Below are 12,885 nucleotides of genomic sequence, written 5' to 3' on the forward strand. Positions count from 1 at the left end.
ACGCATGTAAAGAAGAAGCGAAATAGCCCCTTCTGGGTTAAAGAACCAACATGTCACAGGGGCTGGAGGGAGGAAGCTTGACTTCCCTGTGACAACTAGGATGTCAAGCAAAAACAACAAAAATTTAGAAAAAATTAAGAGAAAAATGCTGTGGTCCCTTTAAGACTAACTTGTATATTTTAATGTGTCCTTTTATGAACAAGTCCACGTCTTCAGAACTTGTCCATGAAAGCTCATATTAAAATATAGCAGTGAGTCTTTAAGAACCCCCAATGTTTTTGTCTTATTTTTTGTTAATTTTTTTTCACCTAACTTGCTAGCACAGACTCACACGGCTCCATCTTCTAAACCTAGTAACTATGCATGTCTTGCACCAGTAAATCACCCCCTGGACAGGCTGCTTTGAAAGAGAAATCTCTCTTCTGGGTACCCCCTAGGAACTATATAGGGCAATATCTGCAGAACACAACAGTCTGTGGTGGCATGCGAGGGTTCAGAATTTTGCTCCAACACTTTGTCAAAGAACGCACCCACTCTCCTCGGTTTAGAAACGGGGTTAACATTTATTGGGGTATTCAACAACAGTCCAGTGTCAACAAAAGCATTCCAAACGTTCTCCTCTTTCAACAACGGGTCTGAAGGGGGGGGGGTTCCAAACATTTACTTTGAAAGGGTTTTTACCCTGCCTATTCCAGGGTCCGGGCCACTCCGGTGGAGTGTCAGCATTCAGTAGTAGTCCCTCCTCTCCTTCCATTAGGGGGATTGTGTCTTCCTTTGGAACGTCCACCCAGTCACACTCCCTGGGGGGGGGGGGTCCCCCATCTCCCACGGGACTCCAGGAATTCCCTCTGTTGGCTCTCCCAAATTCTCCATTCTAACTTCTCCCTTCATTCCCCTTCAACTCTCTCTCTCTTTCCTCTCTCAACTTCCTCCTCCACTCCTTAGTTTCTCGTTCACCCCAATAGGATGGCTTAGGGTTTAACTCATGCTGCCTCCATGCATCAGCTTGGGGACCTGCAGTTTCTCCATCTTTCCAGTCCATGGATCTTCTGCCCAGATCCACTCCCAGCCTCTTGGTAACTCTCCTTCCCACCCCTCTTTATATCCCCTAACTCCGCCTCTACTATCTCCCGCCCTTCCCCCCCCTGCGCCCGCCAAAGTAGCCCCAGGTTCTGCAATCCTGAGGCCTTTCAAATCTCCCTCCAAATTCCCTGGGTCCTGTCCAGGAGGTCTCGTCTTCCGGGGTGGGGGAACTGGTGGGGTCTGGCTCTCTTTCTCAGCGGTTGGCATGGAACCTGAACACACCAAAGGGCCGCCTGCTGTCAGGAAATGCCACTCTGTCCAGGGGCTGGGCTCCATAAAGCCGGATATGGCCGGACGCTCTGCTGACCGAGCCAATCAGTTCTCTGGCTATTTTGATCGGTGGTCTTTTCTGCTCGTTCGCTGTTGCTGTCAGGTCCTCCAGTTAAAACCCTCAAGCTGGCAGCAGATTCTTCTTGGAGTCTTTGCAGTTCTGGAACTGACTCGTTTTGGACGTCAGCCCATGTCACTCTCTGGCAGGCTTCAGAGCCCAGAGTTTGCTATTCAGACAGGGTTTTTTTTTTTTTTGCTACACTTCTTCCTTCCTTCCTTCCTTCCTTCCTTCCTTCCTTCCTTCCTTCCTTCCTTCCTTCCTTCCTTCCTTCCTTCCTTCCTTCCTTCCTTCCTTCCTTCCTTCCTTCCTTCCTTCCTTCTTCTCTTTTTAATTCACTGTTGCATCATTCTGGCAGCAGAACATTCATTACGAGACCTCTTTCTTTCTTTTCCTTTTCTACCACTCTCCCCCCCCCGATATTTACCACACATGCTCATGTTGAAAATAAATAGCTTCCTATTTGGCACCGAAATTCTTTTGACAATTTAATTCCCAGCTCCCTTCAACATATTCCATGATGTCACCTTCAGAAGAAGCTGAGATCCAGGCAGGAGAAAAGTTAGGTAACTCTTTTTTTAGATGACGGCTCTCAGAGCCCCACAGCTACCATGGTCAGGGTGGCTGTGAGATTCTAGGAGTGATCCTTCATGAAAGTGATTTTTCCCACCCAATTATAATATTCCTTTGCCACACTGAGTTTGCCCGCTGTACCTCGAGGCCATTGCCCAGGTGTATTCCATAATCTAAGTCCTAATCCCACTAGACTACACCCATTGAACCCCCTGCTGGATGTTAAATCCACACATGAAAACCCCATTGGTTCCATGTCTCTTCTTGACTTGTGGGCAGCAACTGGCTTTCGGCCGTCGTTTCCACATGTTGCCTGCAGCAATAGCTGGTGCTGCAAATGCCCATCTGCAGTCCAGATGGAAACAAGGGATGTTCCTGATCCCCATTTTATACTGCAAAGAGGATCCACCTATTTGTTTGGATAACCCCTCCTGCCAGAGATGGTTGCATACACAGACGGTCAACCGCGTTGGATTTAACTAGCCAGGTGGCATCCAGTCCTTAAGTTCTTAACTTATGGCCATTTTTTCCAGGGTGTCCAAGGCACAGTGCACGAGGCACCCAGTAGTCGCTTGCCATTCTTTTCTTTCGGGAACATTCACACACACACACACACACACGCACACACACACACGCGCGCACACACACACACCCTCTTAAAGGAAATCATAGAACCCACGCACTTGTGCCCAATTTACTGGCACATCTATGGAGCCGCCATTGTGTGAGACCACTCTGTTCTTTGGGGCTCCTGTCTTAGCAGCATCTTGTTGCTGAAAACTACACTAAAGGCTATCCCTGCAGTCGCCTAAAGTTACTATTAGGTTGCTGCTCTTCCAGTTTCCGTCTCAACTTCCACCCTACCAGTATTAGAGCCCTGCTTCAATTGCCTACACACCAAGTTGTAATCAATTTAAGTGCGGCGAACTTCCTCTGCACACACATGACAAGACAAACATGGCATGGTGCATATCGCTAATGTGATATCCCAGGGAAGGCTAGCTAAAAACAACAACTCGTGCCAATGGCCAAGTCTGCTTGGAAAAGCCCTTCCTGGCAACTCTTGCCCAGGGTCCACCTAAGGTGGCCCTGGCAGTGCAGGAGCGAGGCTGAGACCTGCCGCTTACTCAGCCCCACATAACTGAAGTCGCATGGAAGCAGGCCTTATATACAGGCCGGTCCCAACTCCAGAACGTATGACATGCCACCCACCCAGGCCTTCTGAGAGCTCCTCCTGCAACACAAGGCTGTAAGACAAGCCTTGCTTGGATTTGTGGGCCAGCTGCCCAGCCTGGGTACAGGCCACAGAGATAGTACTCCTCCTGTGTAGTACAGGACTGTGGCTTGTGGACTGGGGCACCCACCCACTCCTGGAGCTCAAGACTGTATGACTCTTCCTCCTCTTTTATAACCACAACAGACCCTGTGAGGTAGGTCAGGACGCACGAAGGGCGAATGAGTCTGATTGGCCCATGGTCATCCAAGAAGCTTTACGGCTGCCAGAGCTTTTTGCACCAGTCCTTGTCCAGGCTGTAATCACTACGCCATAGGATTGCTGAAAGACGCCACGCCGAGTTTAATTCATTGGGATTTCAGTCTATATGGCAACCGCATGGGCTTCATAGGGAATCAAGGCAGCGAACACGGTCAGGCCTGCCGTACAGTACTTTTAACAGCTGTGTGGCAGCCAGTTGTTCATGGATCCTTAACACGGAGATGGAAAGCTTCGCTTGTTCGGCATCTTTTCCTCACCTCACTTTTTTAGAGGCGCAGGAGGAGTCCTAGCGGAAACAAATAAGCAAATTAGAAAGAAAGAAAGAAAGAAAGAAAGAAAGAAAGAAAGAAAGAAAGAAAGAAAGAAAGAAAGAAAGAAAGAAAGAAAGAAAGAAAGAAAGAAAGAAAGAAAGAAAGAAAGAAAGAAAGAGAAAAGCAACCCAGATCAAGGTAATTCCTTCACCTTTTTTTCCCTTACAGTAGACATCATTTTTTTTCCAGTCTGTTTGGTTACCTTTTCTCATCCATCCACACATCATGAACCACACACATGGACTTTTATCAATGTGATGTTGTCCTTGTGTTGAAGTTATACAGCCAACAGCAGGCTGCATGTCTCATTAAGGAAATCGCTTTGGGTTGATCAAGACTTTAAAATTATATAAAGCAAACTATCAACTTTGCCCCCAAAGATTACTATTTTTAATAGCATTAAAAAAAAACTGAGCATGGTCTCAAATACCCTCGAGTATTTTGATTGAATTTAACTTTTTTAAAAGAAAATGAAGACTTTTTAAATTAAAAATTGATTTCCTAGAAGCTCAGTGAGACCTGCCTAAGCCAAATACGTTTTGGAATTTGTGAAGGTCCATCAGCCTTGCCACTATGAAACTTATCAACCTTTTTTTTTTATCAACCGTGGAGCTCTACTGAGTTTTCAAAAGAATTCTAATCTACGCTTTCTACTTGGAAGAAAATTGCTTTTACACTTTGTAAAACTAATCAAAGATTCATTTTGCCACGCATCCAGTTTTCATTTGTCCTGGTGTCTTGGTCACATTTTTCCACAAAGAAGCAATAATAAATAGGCTTTCAAACAATGCACATTATAAAGATTTTTCTTGGCTATTCACTCTGTTTGTTTTCTTGCTGGTTTATGCCAGGATTCCACTTCTTCTTTTTTAAATACTGGTGTCACACAGTTGCACATGCAGAGATAATTCAGGTAGAGACTTCCATGGCATAAAAAAACCATCCTCAAATAGAGAGAGGGAGAGGGAGAGGCTGCTGCTATTCAAAGTGAAGGAGCAGAGCCAATGTTAATAAAATAGAAATGAGAGAATATGGAAAGTGTTTTCAACTTTTAATGCTATCATTACATTGGGTGAATGATTTGCATTGAAGCAGAATTTGCTTTTTGGATTGTGCCTCCCAGAACCTATGTCCTCATATAACCCATTGGGGAAAGTGTCTGGTAGTTTCAGTCCCCTTAAACAAAAGCCCCAAACAAAACCCAACCCCACAACTTTTCCAAACCTTGTACTGAACCAATGGACACAGCAGCTCCTGAGGTCAACAAAGCGATGTACACAATGAAAAAAAATTAGATGTTTTGCAAACTGATGATTTGCAATCTCAGGCATGTTTTTATTCAAGAGCTTGGATGGCTGGGGGGAATCAAGAAATGGGGACACCCACCCCGCCATTTGGGAAGGAGGTTGCCCACCCATAAGTATGGCCAGTTTAGGGTTAAAGCCAGTCCACAACTCACTTCAGTTGTAATGTTCAGGGTTTTTAACATCCTCCTCACCTGTGGAATGGGGAACTAAAGCATCACCTCCGAATAAATGCAGAGATGAGTAAGAAGTCCACATTTCCAAGATAGATAGATAGATAGATAGATAGATAGATAGATAGATAGATAGATAGATAGATAGATAGATAGATAGATAGATAGATAGATAGATAGATAGATAGATAGATAGATAGATAGATAGATAGATAGATAGATAGATAGATAGTGTGACAAACCCAGACCTACTGGGATCTGCCACACGTTAACTAAGCTGCCACCAACCATTCCCTATAAGAAGTCACACAGACCAGGGATGGATTTTTAACCAATAAAAGAATAAGGTTTATTTAAAACAACACACAGGGAAAATAAATTGATCAGGTGAATAAGATATAGTAACGTGGCTTATTCTCATTCATACAGACACACAGTTTGGTTCACACAGAACACTCTACTTGAAGCACAGACCCTGAACCTATCAGTTCTGGCTAACCAACAGACACCTGAACCTATCAGGTTGGTACTCTGACACACAGTAGTACCCTGTCTGACACACAGACTCCCACACCAGCTTCTTCTTCCCAGCTGCTGCTTCGTCACATCCCAGCGTCTAAACTTCTCCACACACGCTTCACATATATATATACAGTACAGCCCCTCCTCCTGATGTCCCGCCTTCCACTCCCCATAGGATGGAACTTTCCCTCCAAACCCATGACAGACAGGTAACATCAGTGCTGTATGTAACACCTCCCCTCTTTATAAGTTGTTTTGTAGGGGGAAAGCTAAGGTGCTTTTTCCCAAAAAACAACCTGGATAAAACACACAACAACAGTTATACATACCATATCATACTTACTTATACTTACATTCTAAGTTAACCATAGCAATTAGGCATTTAAACATTTACCATATACATTACATCAATTTACCTTTATTCATACAAACCAAGTTCAAAAAACAGGTACATTTAACTTTTTGTCATCAATATATATACATAGTCCATGTTTCTTTCGCCGTCTTCATTCTTCAGGTCTTCTTGACAAGGCGTCAGCAACACAGTTCCCTGACTCTCTGACCACCTTCACTTCAAAGTCATAGTCCTGTAGGTTTAAAGCCCACCTCATAAGTTTGCTATTGTGGGTTTTCATTGTCTTTAACCATTGCAGTGGTGAATGGTCAGTGCACAGAACAAAATGTCTTCCTCAGATGTAAGGCTTGGCCTTCTGGATCGCGTAGACTATGGCCAAACACTCCTTCTCCACGGTTGCCAAATGTCTCTCACCTTTTTGAAGTTTCCTACTCAGGTAGGACACTGGATGCTGGTCACCATTCTCATCCTCCTGGCACAGAACTGCTCCTACCCCGCTGTTAGACGCATCGGTGTAGATGATGAACTCCCGATCGAAGTCTGGAGCACGCAGCACTGGATAATTGATGAGCGCCTGCTTCAACCTCTGGAACGCCTCCTCACAGTCGCTGGTCCACGGGATGCGGTCATCAGCCTTCTTCCTCGTCAGATCGGTCAGCGGAGCCGCAATCTCGCTAAACCTCGGGATGAACTTTCTGTAGTAGCCCACCAACCCAAGAAATGATTTGACTTTTTTCTTGGTGTTGGGTCTGGGCCAATCACGAACAGCTTCTATTTTGGCCTCCAGGGGTTTTATCACTCCTCCCCCTACCATGTGACCCAAGTATTTTATTTCTGGGCTACCCAGCTGCAGTTTGTTCTCTTTGCAGAGCCTAGGCCAAAGCACTTCCTCCCCTGGGTCAAAGCGCCTCTCCCCGGCTCTCTGGACACACCAGGCTTTCTTTCTGACCTTTTGAGCTTGCAGGTTTTCTGCTGCCAGTTCTAGGTTTCTCTTTAGGTCATTCATCAAGGTGTCTATGTATGTCACAACGTCTTGTGGGTCATCCTGGGTGATCTGCTCCCAATTTTGTTTGATCAAATCAAGGGGCCCTTTCACCCTTCTCCCAAATAAAAGTTCAAATGGACTGAACCCGGTACTGGCTTGTGGCACTGATCGATAAGCAAACAAAAGGGATTGCAGCTTCTGGTCCCAATTGGTTGGATTCTCTGCCAAGTAAGCCCTAATCATGCGCATTAGAGTCCCATTGAACTTCTCAGTTAACCCATTACTTTCAGGATGATAGGCAGTGGTTTCCTTGTGCTTAATTCCACAGATTTGCCATAAGCGTTTCATGAGCTTTGATGTGAACGATGCGCCCAAATCTGTGATTATTTCTGAGGCAAATCCCATCCTGGACATATACCCCACCAAGGCATCTGCCACTGTGTTAGTTTCAATGTTAGTCAAGGGTATGGCTTCAGGGTACCTCGTGGCATGGTCCACAATTGTGAGAATGAACCTGTTCCCCCTCTTTGTGGCCTTGGGCAAAGGTCCCACAATATCCACCCCTATGCATTTGAACGGAGTGTCAATCACAGGCAAAGGGCACAACTTTGCTTTGGTCCTGTCGCGGTTATTCCCCTGCCTTTGACACACATCACATTGTTTACAGAACTCCCTGATCTGCTTCCCTATGTCAGGCCAGTAAAAATTCTGTGTGATTCTCTGCTGTGTTTTGTTCACCCCTAAGTGCGCAGCAAACATGTCAGAGTGCCCCCTTTGTAAGATCATGGGGCGATACTTTTCAGGCACCACTAGCTGACTTCTGATCCCATCTCCCCCTTTTGAGGTATTCCTCAGGGTCTCTCTATACAGAATCCCCTTTTTCTCTAGAAATCTCACTGGGGTTTCAGGTGTTAGCTGGGCGTCAGTCACCTGTTCAAAACACTTTTGGAGAGTGGCGTCTGCCTTTTGCTCTTGTCCAAATCTGCTGTCTGTGGTTAAGGTTTCCACCACAGCTTCTGAACTCCCCTCTGCTTCCGTCTCTGGCTCATCATTACCCCCCTGAACTGTCCCCGTGGTGGCTTGTGAGCGTGTAATCACTAGCACCCGTTTCACATGTTCAGCCAGGTCATTTCCCACGAGCACGGCAGCTGGCAGAGTCGATGAAATCGCTAGCCGCCAAACTCCCCTCCAGCCTTGAAAGTTCACAGGTACCTCCGCTATTGGCAGTGAGATCACCTGCCCCTCAATCCCTGCCACCTTTATGCTCTCATTTGGGATCACATATTCCCTAGGAATAATATCTGGATGGCACAGGGTCACCTGAGAACAAGTGTCCCGCAGCCCCCGATACTGACGGTCAAGTATTCCTACGTCCACCCCTGCTGTCTCAAACAACTGAGAATCTGTTCTCACCAGCAGGCAGCGCCCGACCTCTACAAGAGGACCATTTTCCTCAGCCTGATCAGCAGATGTAGCTGTTCCAGATTGAGTAGCCATGGCAACAGGCTCCCTCAGTGACAATGAGCCTTGCTCTTTCTGGACACAGAACACAGCTTTTGGCTTGGTTCCACTCAAATCCTGAGGCACAATTCCTTTTAGCTGCTTTAATTTCTCACACTCTGAGATTAGATGGCCCTTTCCCTGACAGAAATAGCATTTTCTGCTATATTTTGAGTCTTTCTCATCCTGTTTTGGTTTTCCCTCCAAAATCTGAGGTCTTGGTTTCATGTCTGAGGGCTTCCCTTCACCATGGGCCCCTCCCCCTTGCTGGCTTTTCCCTGGTCCCTGAGAGTACTTGCTGTAGGTTTCTTTGGGTTTTCCTACAGATTTCTCCTCACCTAAGGGCTTTCTTATCTGGTAAATAAAATCTGCGATCTCGGCTGCTTCTGCCACAGATTTCGGTTTCCTTTCCCTCACCTGGAATTTCAGTTCCCCATGCAGGACTGAATAGAACTGTTCCAGCGCTATCAAGTCTTTGAGCTGCTGAAAGGTCTCTGTCCCCTCCTGAGATAGCCATTTCTCTAGCAGCCTCACCAATTGAGCCCCCACTTGGGTAAAAGTCTGCTCTGGTTTCTTTGTGAGGGACCTGAATCTTTGCCTCAGCTGTTCCGCATTTATCCCATGTCTTGCAAACACCAGTTTTTTAAACTCTGCAAAATCTCTCATCAGTTCCTGTGGCATCTCTGAATAAACCTCAGCCAGGCTACCACTGATTAAAGATCGCATGATGGTCATCTTCTCAGTTTCCCTCACTGAGAAGTCCACAAACGCTCTTTCCACTAAGGAAAAGAACACCTCAGGACAATCTCCCTTGTGGTACACAGGGAATTTCTTCAGGTCAGCCTTAGACAATTGGCCTCCCTCAGAATCCCTATTGTTATTATTGTTCTGGTTCATCAGTTCCAATTTTCTTAATTCAAACGCCATTCTCTCTCTCTCCAATCTTTCCTCCCTCTCCATTCTCTCTCTCTCTCTCTCTAATTCAAATTGCCGTTGTTTCTCTCTTTCCCTTTCCTCCATTTCCCTCACCCTCAGTTCATGCTGTTGGGCTAGGAGTATTTTTCTGAGTTCTGGGTTTTGTTCTCCCGTGCTGTCACCCTGCACTGAGCCAAATTCATCCTCAGAACCTTGGTCTACCTGGGGGTCTTTCACTTCACCCATTTCTGCCATTTGGCTTCGAGTCAAGGGCATACTCCCCCCCAGAACAGGCTGCTTTCAAAAGTCAAGCCTCAAAATAAAGCGACCACTTTTTTTTTCTTTTGCCTCAGAACCAGCTTTCCCTATAGATTGCTGCTGTCCTTCAGCACTACTTGCAACAGTTGCGAGTTAGAGTCTACCCCCCTCTGCTGGGCCTCTCAGCAGGCAGGCTAAATCACTTCTACTTTACAATTTTGCCTCAGCTTTTTTCCCGCCAAAAACAGGTTGCCTCAGAGCTCCCTAATCTAGCCCCCAATCTGAGGTTACACGTTCTTCTACTAGTGCACCCCCCCCCGTGAGGTACACCTAGAAGATTACCTACGCGCTCTCAGATTGTCCCTGACTAGACCCCCCTTGCTCTGGGCACACTTGCCAAGGCTTTGCTGGACCGCTGGACAACTGGACCAGTCGTATCCCACACGCTGGACACCAATCAATGTGACAAACCCAGACCTACTGGGATCTGCCACACGTTAACTAAGCTGCCACCAACCATTCCCTATAAGAAGTCACACAGACCAGGGATGGATTTTTAACCAATAAAAGAATAAGGTTTATTTAAAACAACACACAGGGAAAATAAATTGATCAGGTGAATAAGATATAGTAACGTGGCTTATTCTCATTCATACAGACACACAGTTTGGTTCACACAGAACACTCTGCTTGAAGCACAGACCCTGAACCTATCAGTTCTGGCTAACCAACAGACACCTGAACCTATCAGGTTGGTACTCTGACACACAGTAGTACCCTGTCTGACACACAGACTCCCACACCAGCTTCTTCTTCCCAGCTGCTGCTTCGTCACATCCCAGCGTCTAAACTTCTCCACACACGCTTCACATATATATATACAGTACAGCCCCTCCTCCTGATGTCCCGCCTTCCACTCCCCATAGGATGGAACTTTCCCTCCAAACCCATGACAGACAGGTAACATCAGTGCTGTATGTAACAGATAGATAGATAGATAGATAGATAGATAGATAGATAGATAGATAGATAGATAGAGAGAGAGAGAGAGAGAGAGAGAGAGAGAGAGAGAGAGAGCTATAGTGCCATTGGCAGTGCTTGTGCAAGAAGGCTCACAAGTCACAGCACCGGTTCCTCACTCCCTACTTCAGTACAAATGGCACCCAGTGGTTCTTTCTCACCAACCTTTCCCAAGTGAACCCCTCCTCACCCCACGGAAATGGCATCATCTACAAAGACAGATCCCACCCACCCCCAGTCTATGGTGCTCTACCATACTATGATGACATGTTACTTGTATCAACAGATTGTCAGTGTACTTCCTTCCCTCCCTCATTTCCCCACAAAAGCAAAAGCCCCAAATGTGTCCAGCAAATCATAGGAAGCTGTCTTGCTGCCAACAAGAGGATAGGGCCAGGCGGCTGAATAGAAAGGGTGCTGAGTTCTTGTTATGCTCCTCTCAGGAAACGACAGCATGTCTGAGTCCTGATGGACTCAGAAGAGTGTGGGGGCAAGGAGAAAGCTGGTCTGAGCAGGCAAATGGAAACCCATCGTTCCTGGCAATGAGCAGCCCCAGGTGACCCCAGATGAACCATGTTTTCTAGAAACGGTTCTGCATAGGATCAAAGTGCACAGGTTGGGCTTCGTCGCGGTCGCCAAAGGCGCAAATGGCCTCGGCCTCACAGAGTGCTTTTGGCCAGCTCTGGTTTGTCTGCAAAGTCTGATCACCCCTTAAATAGCAACAATGTGGCCCTAATACCCCACGCATTGGGAATACAATGCCGCCTTGATGGTTGTAACGTGTTGTGCTAGCAGCAATCACCTTTGAAGGTGATACGGATCCTGCATCTAGTGCAGAATGCAGCAGTTCCACCGCTCCAAGGACGCCATTTCAAGCAGAGTTCAGTGCACTGATGATTACTTCCAGGACCCGCGACAGCTTGCAAACGCGATCTCATCACGGTCTGTTGTTACGGGCCACCAAGTCACCTCTCAACTCATGGCCACCCTACGAACGAGCAATCTCCAAAATGTCCCCTCTTCAACAGCCCTGCTCAGCTCTTGCAGACTCAAGCTGGTGGCTTCCTTGTTTAGAGGGTCACTCCACCTGTGTCTGTTCTTCCTCTTTTCCTGCTGCCTTCCTCCACCTTCCCCAGCATTCACGCGGAGCAGTGCCAAGTCCTCATCGGTTACACTATTTATTTAGGATCATTTAAATCCAACAGATACGCTAGATAGATAGATAGATAGATAGATAGATAGATAGATAGATAGATAGATAGATAGATAGATAGATAGATAGATACTGAGCCCTTCAGATCTGATTCCCACGAAAAAGCCTTTGCATGCCAAGGAGGAAGAGGAAGCAGGCTTTTCTCCTTGCAAGGTTCACCCGCAGCCGGCGAAAGGAGCCGTAGAAGACCGTCTGAACGCCCGAGGCGGCCAAAAGGCTCGCCCGCGGGAGCGCCAGCCTCCAGCCCCCGTGGGCGCGCGCAGGGAGTCCGCGGAAGAGCGCGCGCCAGGCGGCCCAGGAGGCGCGACGGAGGGGGGCGGGCGGGATTCCAGGAGGCGCCGATCCCTCGCCCAGCCCCCTTTGCGCTGCGGAAGGCTATGTCACCCCCCCACACACACGCCCCGCTTGTTTCCCCTGGAGTGAGCGGCTAGGGAGGCGGGAGGAGGGGGGGAGAGGGAGAGAGAGGGTTGGCTCGCGGCCGGCGTGATTGACGCTCCTTTGGTTCAATGAGGAGGCGAAGGAGGCGGTGGCTGAGCTCGGGGCGGGCTTTGACTCTCCCCCGCCCTCGCTCTCCTTCCCTTCCCCCCCCAAAGTGTTGGAGCCTGAGTGTGCTCTGCGGTGGCGGCGGCGGCCGCCGGCCTTTTGCAGCGGAACTCCGCGAGGAGTGCCAGGAGTGCCGCCGCCGCCGCTCCTCCTCCTCCTCCTCCTCCTGCTGGGCAGTCGCGGCCGCTGCAGCCGCGAGGCAGACGGCGCAGAGCGAGCAGGCGGGCGGGCGGGCGGGCGACGGGAGGGAGGGAGGGAGGGAGGGAGAGAGAAGCCCGGCCACGTAAGTCTGGCTCTTCCTCCCGGG

The 12,885-nt window shown here is 47.8% G+C and overlaps 1 long non-coding RNA gene across 1 annotated transcript; it reads right to left on the reverse strand.

Moving 5' to 3' along the window:
* Positions 1-543: 543 nt before the first annotated feature.
* Positions 544-12,717, reverse strand: LOC140707604 (uncharacterized). The gene is made up of 2 exons (XR_012087757.2): positions 11,625-12,717; positions 544-3,765 (listed from the first exon to the last, which is right to left on the reverse strand). It is a non-coding gene; the product is annotated as an uncharacterized LOC140707604 (long non-coding RNA).
* Positions 12,718-12,885: the final 168 nt, after the last annotated feature.

This window comes from Pogona vitticeps, chromosome 1 (genome assembly GCF_051106095.1).
Source record: "Pogona vitticeps strain Pit_001003342236 chromosome 1, PviZW2.1, whole genome shotgun sequence".
In the NCBI taxonomy this organism is placed as follows: domain Eukaryota; kingdom Metazoa; phylum Chordata; class Lepidosauria; order Squamata; family Agamidae; genus Pogona; species Pogona vitticeps.